The sequence below is a fragment of the Macrotis lagotis genome, chromosome 2 (genome assembly GCF_037893015.1).
Source record: "Macrotis lagotis isolate mMagLag1 chromosome 2, bilby.v1.9.chrom.fasta, whole genome shotgun sequence".
NCBI classification, from domain to species: Eukaryota; Metazoa; Chordata; class Mammalia; order Peramelemorphia; family Peramelidae; genus Macrotis; species Macrotis lagotis.
In genome coordinates, this window is record NC_133659.1 from 222,505,283 (window position 1) to 222,519,968 (window position 14,686).

At 39.1% G+C, this 14,686-nt stretch overlaps 1 protein-coding gene across 6 annotated transcripts in view; it reads left to right on the forward strand.

The window, feature by feature from the left end:
* The window catches only part of AATK (apoptosis associated tyrosine kinase), a 209,951-nt gene that overhangs the window by 75,500 nt on the left and 119,765 nt on the right, over positions 1 to 14,686 (forward strand). Inside the window, exon 1 of one of the 6 annotated variants that reach the window (XM_074224945.1) lies at positions 1 to 14,248. This exon is cut by the window's left edge and continues 20,968 nt beyond it. The exons of the other annotated variants lie outside the window; for them this stretch is intronic. The gene's annotated coding sequence lies outside the window, so the exon portion shown is untranslated. The remainder of the gene's footprint in view (positions 14,249 to 14,686) is intronic. 6 annotated transcript variants of the gene reach the window in all.

The following is a 14,686-nucleotide window of genomic DNA, read 5'->3' on the forward strand; positions in this document are numbered from 1 at the left end:
AACTAGCAAATAAGCAGATTACAGATTTCTCAGAAAATATATTTAAAGTATAAGAAGACTTGTAAGTTAGGACAAATTATGGCCAGTGACCCTTCCTGGCACTATCAGAATCCATCATTCTCTGTCTTCCCTGGAAAGTGAATAAGTTCCCAAAGCTGCTTTCCCATATATCCCTCTCCTAGATTTCTGCGTATTTTTCCACTAAGATCAAAAGATGACAATAAAATGGGATAAATATGAAATGTTCTATGATAGATAGGATCTCTCTATTAAATCAGATAGTTTTGCCTATTTTAAGTCCAGATGTGAAGATGATTGAGGTTCATATCATTACCTCATTCAACAGAACTCTCTGGGCCCAGGTACAGAAGAGAAGTAAAATTCATGTTAAGCAGAACCTGGCATGGTGAAAAAGGTCAAGAATGCAATAGAAAGAGGGCTAGATTTGAAGTCAGAGGACCACAGTTTATATATCACCTCTGCTACCATAAAATGAGTTCTTAGGGCTATTTGCCTAGGGTTTAATTTCTTCACCTATTAAAGGAGGGACTTTGGATTAGAAATATTGTATGTACTAGCAGTATTGTTTGGTGTGTTGATTGATTATTCTTGCTTAAGCTTTTTTTTCTTTTCAATTCTTGTTTTTGTTTATTTTTAGGGGTGGGAGTAGGGGATGACCCACTGGATAGATTTAAAAATCAAGGTGACGTAAAACACTAAAGATTTAAAGTAAAAAAAAATAAAATGGGGGGGGTAATTGAACTAGATGATATGTAAGGAGATATCTTTGGCATTACTCCCCTCTGTATATGCTGCTGAGGAAGCTTCAGGCCCAGAGGTTAGGTAGGCTACTTAAACTTTTGCCCTCTTTTTGTGCCATCTCTGGGACAATAGGCAAGGCTTTACTTATCTCTTCTTGATTTAACCAGGTCTTTGCCCTTGATTTTCTTTGCAAGCTTAACTTTCTCCAGAGCTCCAAAGAATTTAAGCAGTACTCCTTTCTCATCCAAGTACTTTGACCGATGTTCAATAACTTCAGTTGAATGGACACTTGAAAACAAATTAATCAATGAATTTTTAAAGCCACAAGCAAGTCCATAAGCATGCCTACTGTGTGCTGGCCACTGTGCTAAGGGTCCAAAGAAAGGCAAAAACACCCTGTCCTTGAGGAGTTCACAATCTAATCAGAGAGGCAACATATATGCAACTATGTTCAAACAAGATATGTGTGTGTGTGTGATAATCTGGAGAATATCGCATAGGAAAGGTAGTAGCTGTCAGTGACCAACAAATAACCTTATTGAAGGTATGAGTTTAGTCGAATCTTGAAGGGAGCCAGGGGGAAGATTTCAAGTATGGGAACCAGCTAGTGAAAATGTATGGATCAGGAGTTGGAATGTTTTGTTCAAAACCTGTATCGCTGGGTATATAGAAGGGAGTTTAAGCTAAGAAAAAAACTAGGAAAGTGTGTGTTGGGTGGGGAGGGGAACCAGGTTCCAAAGGGCTTTGAAAGTCAAAGAGAGATTTTCATATTGGATCCTGGAGATAATTTGAAGACACAGGAGTTTATTGAATGTGATTTGAATGACATAGGTGATATAATTTGACCTGTGCTTTAGAAAGATATATTTGCTAATTGAGGGGAGAATGGTCTAAACTGGAGTGAGACTAGTGGCAGGCAGATCCAGCAGGCTATTGCAGTGGTCCAGATGTGAGACGATGAGGTCCTACAATAGCTTGTGTGGCACAGGAAAGAAAGGGGTGGATATGAGAGATGATATAAAGGTGAAATGCAAAGGACTGGGATATGGAGAGGGAAGGATGAGAGAGTCAGGAGTAGAGGATGTCACCTTGGTTGGAAACTTGGATGCACCAGTCCAGTTCTTGTCCCCCTCCCCTTTTCCCCGCCTTGTGATCTGTGATCCCAGTCTTACTGCAAAACTTTCATTTTGGACCTGGCCTTGGGAGATGAAGGAAACTTGTACTGTCTTCAGTTATTCAGAGTCATAGAATCAGAGCCAGATGTCAGCTGGTTACTTCATTTCTTCCCCCATTCTGTTAACTTAAAGGACTCCTTCTTTGTTACTCACGAGGGCCTCTGCTCAGGCCCTTTTGTGTGCCTCTTTCTGTCTGGGTGTTCCTATTTAAGGAATAGAGCCTGTGCTTGCACAGCTGGGGTGTTTGATCAGAGGTTGGATGGGCCTGAAAGGCAAAACAACCTAGGGGCTTGTTGCAGGTGCTTGGGAAACTGGCTTCAGTGAGTGCAGAGTTGCCCTGACTTTAAGTATCAAAATGATTTCCATATAATTGGGTTGATTGCAGTATTTACCCTTACCTTTATTGCTTCCCCATTAGCTTCAAAAGACCACTTCTGCCCTGTAATTAAGTGGGTTGATTCTATGTATCTATGACCTGTATCAGTGGGGAAAAAAAGTTTCCACTTTCATGTTAATACAGAATATTTGTAGGTAAATGGACCTGGAGCCAGCAAAGATGTGTAAATTTTAATGTGGGAATCTTTGTTAGTGAAATTTGGGGAGAGAAAGGAGCATAAGGGAAGGTTAAGGCATTCTTCTGTAAGGAATTACTGGTCTGGAGGAAGGTGTCTGTCTTTTTAGATTGTCTTGTAGGTCTTATCTTATGTATGTGAGCTGCTGCTGTAACAGAACTAACTGCTCAAGACATCCTCAGACAAGAGGTTCCCTGCTTTCTCATCTGGTCACTTTGGGTACCAGCATACAGGAGAATTTCTAGTAGGGTCAGGGAAGTTTTCCTCTTTATAAATTGTCCTTAAGAATAATGACTGTTACCACACTGCTATATCTTGTGCCCTTTGAGGTGAGTCACTAACAATACATCATGTGCTCAGTAATTTAGAGTACAAAGATCTATTTTGATAAAATGTGAGGAATTTGGGAGCACCAGTGGAGTGCAGATAGGTAAGTTATAGTTTTACAGTTAATCTTTTCTAAATGTGCCCCCCCCCCTTTCTGACTTCACTGTTTCAAATGTATATAGCCATTCCACTTGTTCACTCATAGCAAAACCTTGGTCTGCCCTTTCTTCTTTGTCATATTCAATAAATTAGTCATCCTACCTTCACAACAGCTCTCTTCCCACCACCAACATTTTATCATAGGGCTTCCTTGGTATCCATCCAGATATAAACGTTCTAACAGGTCTTCCTATCTCCACTGTCCCTTTCCAATCTTTCATGTTTCTACCAGGATCATTTTTCTCATTTCTGTCAAATTATTACTGTGCTTAAAACTCTTCAGTGACTCCCTATGGCCTAACTGGTAGCATTCCAAGTCCCTTGACTGACATACTGTGGTGCTTTCCAACTTTCTCTTATATTAGTCCTCTCCATGCCTCTCTCCTTCAGCCAAATTAGACTAATTGTTTACCCTTCTCCAAAACTCCCTTCTTGTTCCCTGCCTTTGCTCTTGCTATTCTCAATCCCTGGATATCCAGACTCCCTTTTTTACTCTGAATTCCCTTAGACTTTTTTCTTTGTTAAATTCCTGCCTATTCTTTAGAACCCAACTCAAGTTTATTTGTATTGATTCAGTTTGATAAGCATTTATTAAGTGTCTGATAGGTACCTTTCTAGGTTGCCCCTTTGGACCAGACTAGAGAGCAGGCCAGCAAGAAGCAGTCTATATTCTGATACAAGAAGATGAGTTGTCAGCAAATAAGGAATCTGGGTTCAAATTCTGTATTTGCTCCTTCATATCTATGTGTCTGTGAATACTCAATTATTTAGCCTCTCTGGATCTCATTTTCTCCATCTGTAAAAGGAAAGAGTTCAACTAGATTACCTCTCAGTCTCTGCTTTTAGGATACCTCTCCTTTCCTTCCCTGTCTTTGTCAAGGCTTGGAAACAGTATTCTGTCCACTGTTGGGCTTGGGTGACTAAGCACACACACAGCTCTGTTACTCAGTTCTGGGATTGTGTGCACTCAGGCTTCTTTGTTTCATGATTTACTTGATTATTCCTATAAAAATAGACTGCTCTTTGCAGAACTGCTCTGCTTTTGGTTACATAAGAGGCCCTTCCTTTACAGTCTTCCTCTCTGGCACCGTTTGTCCACATGGGAAGTCAGGAGACTGTGAGTGACTTCAGCTTAGTTTTGTTTTTTTTTAATACTCTTGAGTTTGGTTTGGCTAAGAAGATTGGGCATGGGGCAAGTTTAATACCTGTACCCACCTAAGAGACCTAACTTCCCTACATTCCTCTTAAATATCTTTGCTTACAGAGGCACTGAGGGACTACTGGTAACTAAAACATGTCCCAGCAGATCACAGGGCCCTAACTTTAAAGAGAAAAGAAGTAGGTTTCTGTTTGCCCTGGAGGGAGTGGTGATAAATCCAGAAAAGACACTTGGGATCTCATTGACCAGCTAGATGACAATTTTCATACCTGATGGCAGAGGTAGCTGAATTGGGGGAAGGGGATTCCTTGCCTGGGTGAAAAAATTGATTGTTCTGAAGTTGGCAGCTTGCCTTTTGTTAGCCCTGGTGATATGCTGCATCATGATTGTGATCCCCAAACTTCCTCCTTTCCTTTCTTTGGTCCTCCACCCTGCAAGGACCAAAGTGGGGTGCTCTTGTTGACTCACCTGAAGCATTGCCTTCTACAGGAATTCTTTCCTGATTTCCCCCACCCTTTCCAAACTCCTAAGTACCTGGTAGTTAAACTATATTTATTTTGTATTTTTACTTAAATTTGATACAACTTATTTTGTACTTTTACTTCAACAAACTACTAATTTTTTGTATTATATATGTTTACCTATATGTTTACCTGTAAGTTGTTTCAACATGTGTAATCGCTTCAAGGACAGGAATTGTTTCTTATATATATTTTTTTCTGTCTTTGTTACTCAAAATTCAGCACATAGTTGGTGCTTGTTCATTGATTGATTGCTCCATACGGGAAGATCCCAGAAACTGAGAGTTGTAAAGGGGAGGGATACAAATGATCAAACCAGATGGGAAATTCTTTTGTCCTTGGGGCAAAGGGCCAGAGGGGTCCTGATGAATATTTCATGAGTGGTTCTCCTATAGTGACTCAACACACTTTTAATGAATTTGCAAAATTCATTTTTTTTCTTCTTGTCTTTCTAAGTTTAAACAATCAACAAAACAATAAATGAAGCCCTAATTTGTAGTTTGCTGATTTCTGAAGTATAAATAATTACTAGAGTTTCACACCCCAGTTTATGTTGCATCTGGAGTCAAAAAGACAAGTTCAAATCCAGCCTCAGATACTGTATAATTTTGTAAGGTCACTTAAGCTGACTGCCTCAATTTCCTTAGTTGTAAAATGTAAATGTAAAATGACACCTATTTCCCAGAGTTATCCTGAGTAAAGTGCTTAACATAATGATGGTAACATAGGCAGTGCTAATAAATGCTTATTGTTGTTAAATGCTTACACTGTCATTTTCATGACTGAAGGGAGGCCAGGCTGGCTCTGGCACACCTCTGGAAGAACAGAGCCATGTTTGTGAATACAACAGGCAGACCTGAATCATAACTTAAGAATGAATGATAATAGAATAAGAAGGGAGAAATGAAGAAAAAGGGGAGAAGATTGTATAAAAGATATGATTCACTCTTTGGATGAATATGTCAAGCCCAGAGAATACAGAGAGAAAAATTGAGACAGTTCTGCTCAAGGATCTTCACACTTTTGTTGTTCAGTTGACTTTTTGTGTCTCCATTTGGTGTTTTTTTTTTGGCAAAAATACTAGAGCAGTTTGCCATTTCCATCTTCAGCTCATTTTTATAGATGAAGAACTGAGGCAAACAGGGTAAAGTGACATCCCCAGGGTCACACAGTTAATAAGTATCTGAGCCAAATTTGACTTTGGGAAGATGAGTCCTCTTGACTCTAGGCCCAGAACTCTATTCACTATGCCACCTAGCTCCCTGCGTAATGGGAAAGACATCACATTAAAGCAAATTCAGCTTTAGAATAGATGGAAATGTTATAAATGGTTCATGAATACTTAGTCCAGAGTGACTAAATTTTTTTATTAAGACATCTTCATAAATGGGACACCTCTCTCAAGGGGAGAGGGGACCAGGAATGCAGAACTACTAGGTGTTATATGCACTTTCAAAGGCTTTGTTCCTGTCCCTTAGTGCCAATCATTGGCTGGGGTCACAATCTAATTGATATAATTTTCCCCACCCTGCTTATTATACTAATGAACAAGAACAGCTACCTCCTTGAGCATGTACAAAGGAGGACACAGACCCTATTTAACTCAGAACTTGGTGGGGCAGACCTGACCTAATCTCAGGTTTTGAGAAGATTGAGGCTAATAACTCTTTATAACATATATAATAACTTACTCAGTACCTAACCATAGGCAACAATACAGGCGGACCCCAGTCTTTGTAATGTAAACTAACAATTCTCCCTTCACATTCTTGTGGAACCCAAACACCCCTATATTTCTCATAGAAAGGTCTGGAATTCCTTTGTAATACTCCAGAGGGTTCTAAAAGTGGATAACATGTCATGTACTGCAGGGAGTAGAGACAGAGCAATGCTAAATATAACCATCCCTCAGAGCTAATTCTTCAACTTGGTTGCTGATCTTGAAGTTTGAGTCCTCAGAGGGCAGCTGCTAACTCAGGTTCAAGGAAGGACCTTGTGGGTCTGCATATAAGAATGCCCATCCCTGTGTTTCTCATTAGCAATTAGTAGATGCTCTTTGATTTATCAAAGATCTCTTTGATTTTGATTGAGCTCTTTGGATTTATCAAGATAAATCTGTGTAGTAAAAGCAGTAGGGACAAAAACATTCCCCCCAATAAACCTGGAGCATAGTCTCACACAAATGCACAACAGAATCTATGGAAAGAGTGCACTCAGACTTTGAGTATAATGGGAATGAGGTACATGGATAAGATCCATGAGTGGCAGCTCATATTGCAGGGCCCAAAAGACTATTTTTGCTTTGGTGTGTCCTCAATGCAGCCCTCCTTGGATGCAGTGTTACTTCCTGGTGGGCTCCCAGTAAATGTTTAACAACTGCCTCTCTGGAATAGAAATGTATGCATAGCACACTTTGAAGTTTAACCTACATTTTCTCCATTATTTTCTTAAGTCTAGACAATCAGTGTAAATGCTCCCTTTGAAAATTTAACAGTCAGCTTAGTCTGAGTCTACTCTTGGCATCTCAGATTCTCAGTTGCCAGAGCTCCCTCTTCTTGAAGATGCCTTAAAGCCAGCCTGGGGTGTGTATTTGCTCCCTGATTGATTCAGTCTTACTTACCTCACCTACAGTTGTTGTTGTACAATCCCATCCAACTCTTTGAGATCCCAAGAACCATACCGTGGGGTTTTCTTGACAAACAGTGGGGTGATTTGTCATTTCCTTCTCCCATGTTTAAGCAAATAGGAACCTAAGATTCACAGCGAAACCCACTTCAAACTTGTATAAATTTGATATATACAAAAAAAATTCAAAGGAATTTCTGAGAGCACAAACAACAAGGGACAGAAAACTTTATCATCATCACTAGTGGGAGATATTTGTAAAGTGCTTAGCATAGAGGTTTAAGTGTCTTGGCCAGTGTCACACAGCTAGTAGGTATCAGAAGTCACATTAGAACCCAATACTTCCTGACTCCAGTACCAGCATTCTATCCACTAAGCCACCTAGTTGCCTTCCTTCTAAACACTGTTGTTGGTTGGAATAAGGGAAGAGAGGAGAAATAGGAGAAATAAATTTCCTCTTTTTGGCAGCTCTCAGTGCCTCTACTGTGTGTGTGTGTGTGTGTGTGTGTGTGTGTGTGTGAATATTGACTGAAGGTATGAAGGGGCAATCACATCTCTTCTTCCTTAAATGTAAGTCCAGTGCCTGGCTTATAGTGGGTACCTAATAAATACTTGGGAATTAATTAAGCTTCACCTGCATTCAAAAAAATACTTTCTGTAAATTTTTTTCCCACATTATCGTGGGCTCCATGTAGAGAAATATTTCATGAATTTCTGTTGGAAAAGCTAACTCATTTAACAGACTAGTTCCTCCCACCTCCTACTTCACTGGCTCTGAGCAATTTTCATTGTCACTCAAAGTATGTCTTCTCTGCCACCACTGCTCTCCCATCTCCTGGCACCCCCTTTCCCCTTCCCTCATTGGACAAAGCAGTGATTGTGCTATACCCTCTTAGCTTTTCTGATATGCCTACTGGCTGCCCCCTAAACCTGCTTCTGTAATGCTCTAGATAGCTCTGAACCCCTCTACTCTAGAATATTTCTTTTTCTCCCTTCCCAAATTCCTCAGTGCTTACATCTCATCTGGGTGTTAAGAGGAAAGTGCTAAAGTGTGAACAACAGAGTTCCCCTACCCCCCTCACTCTCATAAATGTTTACTTGCTTTTCACCAAGTAGGACTAATAAATTTTTGTTGAATGAATTCAGTAGTTATTTTCCAGAATTCTTTGGGTAGTTTTGTGCTATGCTTTGAAGACCATAGAAAGACTGAATATTACCAGCTCTTATAGAGGTCACAGTCTAGGAGGGATATCTACTTATCAAAGTAATAAAGTATTTTTTAAGTAGAGAGGTACACACAAAATGCCATATGAAGCTCTGGGGAAGGAAAGCTACTTGAAGAAACCAATCCAAATTAATCTCTAATTGATAAAATTTTAGAAAGTATAGGGGTGGGGTGGCTAGGTGGCGTAGTGGATAAAGCACTGTCCTTGGAGTCAGGAGTACCTGGGTTCAAATCCAGTCTCAGACACTTAATAATTACCTAGTTGTGTGGCCTTGGGCAAGCCACTTAACTCTGTTTGCCTTGCAAAAAAAGAAAAAAAACCTAAAAAAAAAGAAAGTATAGGGGTGGGGGAGTTTTGTTTGAGTGGAAAAGAAGGGTGTGAAGATGACTTTCCCATAGATCATACCTTTAGTCAAAAATCTAAGTGCTCTAGTGGAAAATATAGTGGATTTGGAGTCAAGGGACCTGTCTTTGATCCATTTTTTGCCTCTGGGCCTTTGCCCCACCCTGGAATGCTCATTTTCCTAATCTCTTGGAATCCCCAACTTTCTTTCCTTCTTAGCTCAAGCACCACTTCCTATGAAAGGGCTTTCCTGACTTCCCATTGGTGATGGTGGCAAAGTTGTGCTTCCAGAAATTTCTTTTATTTTGTATATATATCTTATATATTTACAAGTTTGAAGAGAGGTTCACTGGGTGTTAAGTTCTAATTTTAGGATAGTCTTCTGCTGATTATGCCAATCCTTAGAAAGTTGCAGAGCCTCCTGGAAGAGATCTTTAATTTCTCAAAGGATTTAACCTGTCCATCCAAATAGAAAAGATCAAATGGATGAAAATGCACATCTTTTGCCCAGATTTCAATATGCATTTAAAAGGAGACCCAATAAAGTTTGTCCATCAGTTTATATGTTGGGAAAATATTACAGACCCATAGTGGAATAAAAGGAGGATAGTGGAATAGATTTCTTTGGTGAAATTTCAAAGTTCCTTTGATGACCCTAGACTTCTGATGAAAGCAAAAGGTCAATCTTTTTAATACTGACATCAAAAGTGTTGCTGTATAGTAGCATGATGTGAAATACAACTAATTGCCTTCAAGAGTTAAAAATGAATATCACAGAGTACAATTAGGTGATACAGTAGATAGAACACTGGCCCTGGAGACAGAGGACCTGAATTCAGATCCAGTCTCAGACATTTGATACTTGCTAGTTGTGTGACCTTCGGCAAGTCACTTAACCCCTTTCACACACACACACACACACACACACACACCAAATGAGCATCACCCAGAAGGCAATGGTAAGGTATGAGCAGGGGAAGCATGTAATCAATGAGGAAATCCAAAAAATAATTGTAAATCCAAGGAATTTTAATGTATGATGGGAAGAGAATATGAACTGATCGTGTAGTAACAAGGAAGAAGAAGGCAGTAGGACTCCACTGATCCCCTCTCACTGGCAGGAGAAAGTAAGAAGGACCTCTAGCCCACTGGATAAACTTCTCAGTAGTGAATTTAGGGGTAGATATAGATTTTTGCTTAATTGTGATGTACATGATTAGAGAGCACTCTTGATTTGATGAAAGCACAAATCCATTTGAGTATATCTTGTATTTCCTTATATATGTACATGTTGTATTTCTTAGTAGAATGTAAGCTCTTTGAAGTCATGGAAAGTCTTGTTTTTCTCTGGATCCTTCAAACTAAGCATAGAGTTGAAGTATAGTTATCCTCAGGTAACTAGTGAAATTTGGATGTGAAAGTTATTTAACTGTGGACATAGGTTGCAAGTCCCAGCTAGTTGAGTAACAAATCCTAGTAAGTGTTGGGGAAGTGGAATGTGGCATTTCATACCTGGGGCCCAGAGAAAATCTATCAGGAGATTTCTGGAGCCACTATTCACATGGTAATTGAATGCTCTGTTAGTTGTGAATTTTTGTTTTTATGCATCTTACTTTAAAAGTAATGATCTCTTCCTATCCTAACCCAAAGTAGGAGATCAGAACATAAATGGACATTTGTAATTATTGAGGAAAACTTAAAAAAGACACCACATTATTTCTCTAGCACCTACCTTTGTATTGGCAAAACCACCTCATTGGAATTTACAAACAACTCACTCTGTCCTGGAATCTTCTCTTCTCCAGACTTTGTCTCACATGATGTTTTGATTCCCTATCCTTGTTGACTTCTCTGGCTACCCTCCTATGAGGGCTTTTGTTATTCTTATTATTTTTGTTATACATTAAATAACACCTCACCAATAAAAGTAAATATCCATCAGGATATGGATTGTTATTGCTATGAGAAAAGTCATATAAGAATGTTGTATGACATGTTGGGATAATCACTGAACTTCCTTTCACGTTTATTTTTATTTAGTAGCTGCATAATAAAAGCATGTTGAATTCAAATACTAATCAAGATATCTCTAGAAGGGTCCCAGAGTCCCTTCCCGCTTTCTTTAGCATCTCAGTGCCAGAAAGAACTTTGAAGGCCATATAATTCAGCCTACACCTGGAGAGGAATCCTTCCTATAATGTCTATAGCTAGTCATGGTCATTCAGTCTTCTTTTAAGTCTCACTCCATCCTGAGATAGCTTTTCTCCTTCCTCTTCTCCTCTAAAGTTATGATGATGATATTTGTCCTTTGTTCTCGAAGAAGACCCTGACATTAAGGAGGTAATGCCATGACAAGCACATGAATTGGATTTGAGTAGGAGTGCTATGCTAAGTCACCAATCTCACTTTCTCCTCCAGAGCCATCTGGGTCCAGTGACCAGATATGAATCAGGTCGACTAGAGATGACCCTGAATATGAGACAGTCAAAATTAAGTGACTTGCCCAAGGTCACACAGTTAGTAAGTGTCGAGTATCTGAGACTAGATTTGGAATCAGGCTCTCCTGACTCCAAGGCTGGTGCTGTATCCATTGTGCCACCTAATTGGTTTGATACCCAAGTTAAATAAAAAGTTATAATGATAATAGCAACAAGAATAGCTAACATTTATATAGCACTTGCTTTGTATCAGATACTATGCTAAATACCTTACAAATATTATTTCATCTGATCCTCACTACAACCCTAAGAGGAAGGTGCTATTATTATTACCCCTATTTTACAGATGAGGAAACTAAAGTAAATAGAGCTTGAGTGATTTGCCCAGTGTTACACAGTCAATAAATTTCAGAACACAGGTTTTTCTGACTCCAGGCCTAATACTTTATCCACTTTGCAACTTAATCATTTATGCCCAAATACTGTGCAGTATAAGTAACAACTGTCCCATTATAAAATGTGTCAGATTAATTTTGTCACAGGTTAATTTTGATTATAACACTACACTCTGTAAATAGGCTTAGACTTCATAGTTTCTTATTTACATAGTATGATTGGCTATTTAGAACTTTGCAAAAATCAGAAGAAACATTGGTGGTGAGTGTTAGATGGAAAGATTTGAAGGGTTGCCTCTGAAGGGCATTTGGGGTGTGTGAGAGAGAGGGTATTACTCGAAGTTAATTCTCCATTTAGTTGTGCTGTCCTTTTTCTTTTTCTCTGATTTTCCATGGAGAGAAATCTTCATAAACTCACTTTCTCCCCTGGAGAAATAGAAAAGGGTGGACCTGCACAAACAATTTAGCTCAAAACTAACCCTCTTTCCTTAGAAGCACTATGGTGGGGTAGAAGGGATGCCAAATTTGGAATCAGGAGAAATGATTTGAATGCCATATCTGTCACCTACTTGCTGTTTGACCATTGACATTGAGTCACTTCACTCCTAAAATTTTAGTTCCCTAACTGTAGAATCAGGATGATGATAATAACCATGCAATATCAAACTCCAAGGACTGTTTTAATCGAGTGGTAGTATACTTGATACTTTCAGAGATATTCATTTTTGAGTAGTTCTGATTGTTAGGGGAACCAAGAGCTGCCTTTTGGTAACTTTCACTCATAGCTCATTATTCCTCCCTCTGAGACCAAGCAAATCTCATCCCTCTTCTACCTAACTTGAAGACAACTGTAATTACTCCTGATCTTGAGTCTTTTCTAGGCTTTGCCTGACATGATTCCTCATCCTTGTTGATCCCTCTGGATACTCTCCTCTAAGGTCCCATTCAACTCTGATGTTCTGTGGGTAGCATCTTAGATATGATATCTAGGAGACTCAGTTCATTGCCAAGGGCATCAGTTTGAGTTGTTAGGCTTTAAAGATTGGGACTAAGTCTTAGTTTCCTCATCTGTAAAATAGGAATAACAATAGAATCTGTTTCAAGGAGTTGTTGAAGATGAAATTAGGATATGTAGAGCACCTTCTATCCCCTACAACCACTCTTGCTATTACCTGGGATATTGTGTGGGATCCCTGGGAGATGGGGGGCCAGGAGATAAGTTTGTGTGCCCAGTTCCAGGGAGGAATATGTCTCCAAATTGGTATGGTAGAGGAGAAACATCAAATTATTCAGTATTAATTATAGGCATTATATTTACATATGATTATAGATGCATATATGTGATATAGGAGAAACATCAAATTACAGCATTTATTATAGACATTATAGTCGACATGTGATTATAGGTATGTGTGCATATATATGTATATACATACACACACACACACACACACACACACACATATATATATGTTTTTTGTAGAGGAGAAATACCAGATTATTTAGCATTAATTATAAGCATTATACTTAACCTGATTATAGATGCACATATATGGTATAGTAGAAATACCAAATTATTCAACATTAATTATAGGGATTATAATTAACATGATTTTATATAGATATATATACACACACATATATATGTTTTTGGTAGAGGAGGAAAACCAGATTATTCAGAATTAATTATATAATTTGAATGTCATTGTCAAGTTTCTCCAGATCTTCTGAGTCCCAGTACTATAGGCAGAGGAAACTGAGAAAGAATGCTAGAGAAGAGAGCTTACTTGCTCTTTCCTAGGTGCTCTGTTAAAGATACTTCTCCACAGCATGGAAGACCTGGATGGGACCTTCCAAGAGAACATCCAGAGGGCACCTCCATGCCTGTGTTGGAAAGAAGCTGCGGTTTAGACATAAGAATGCTTTCCCATTATCTGGTTATATATATCTTATGTGTATACATAAGTCTAGGAGTTGATTGAGGCATGTGAGAAGTTGTGACTTGTTTAGGATTTTACAATTACTAAATATCAAGTGGGTTTTGAGTTCAGGTTCTCCTGACTCTTAAGTCCCAAACTCTAACCACTTTTCCCCTACACTGCAGTTCTTTAGCTCATGAGAAAAATTCACATTTACAAGAATCCTGTGTATTACTTACTGGTCCATTCTTGTATTTAAGGAAGACTGAAATAGCTCATGCTACAGGGAGTTGAGAGCTAGGGATAGGGATGGGACCTGTGACCTCAGCGATATAGGGAAATTGTGGGTGAAGAAATGTCCTTTGCCATTGGAGATTGGTGCTACAGAGAGATTAATTGCCTTGTTCGGGGTCACATAGGGGTGGGACCTAAGTGTTCACAACTGATAATTTACATGGCTATCGATAAAGGATATGTCAGAGATATGTGCCAGCCTGGACCTGGTCCTGTTTGTCTAAACTAAACCACAGTGTGGTTTTTAGTTCTAGCCGAGCCTACAAACTGACCTTATTTGTTCTTAGGAGTTGTACTTAGGGAAGTACAGAAATAGCCAGCATTCTTCACAAAGGTGAGACAATCTCCTCCCCCCAACCTTTAAAATAACCAATTGAGAACAGTCCCCTTGAACCTTCTCTTAGGGGTTGGTAGAGGTCTCTTTTATAAATAAATTCTTTACTCTAGTTGTATCTGCCTTTGGGACACCTCTCCTTCCCCCTTCTTCTTTAAGGTGCTGAGTCTGACCACCTGAAATAGATGGTGAAAGTATTATTTATATTCATTTAATAGGTGAAGGACTTTAGGCTTAGAGAAATTAAATGATTGGCCTAATATTTAAACAACTAGGAAGTACTGACCTGGGAGTCAAATTCAGACCTCCTGACTCACAGGATAATAGATTTGGAATTGAAGAGAACCTTAGAGGTCATTGAGTCCAGCCTCCTCATTTTATAGATGACAATCCTGAATCTGAGGGTAAAGTGGTTAAGTCTCAGAGGCAGGATTTGAA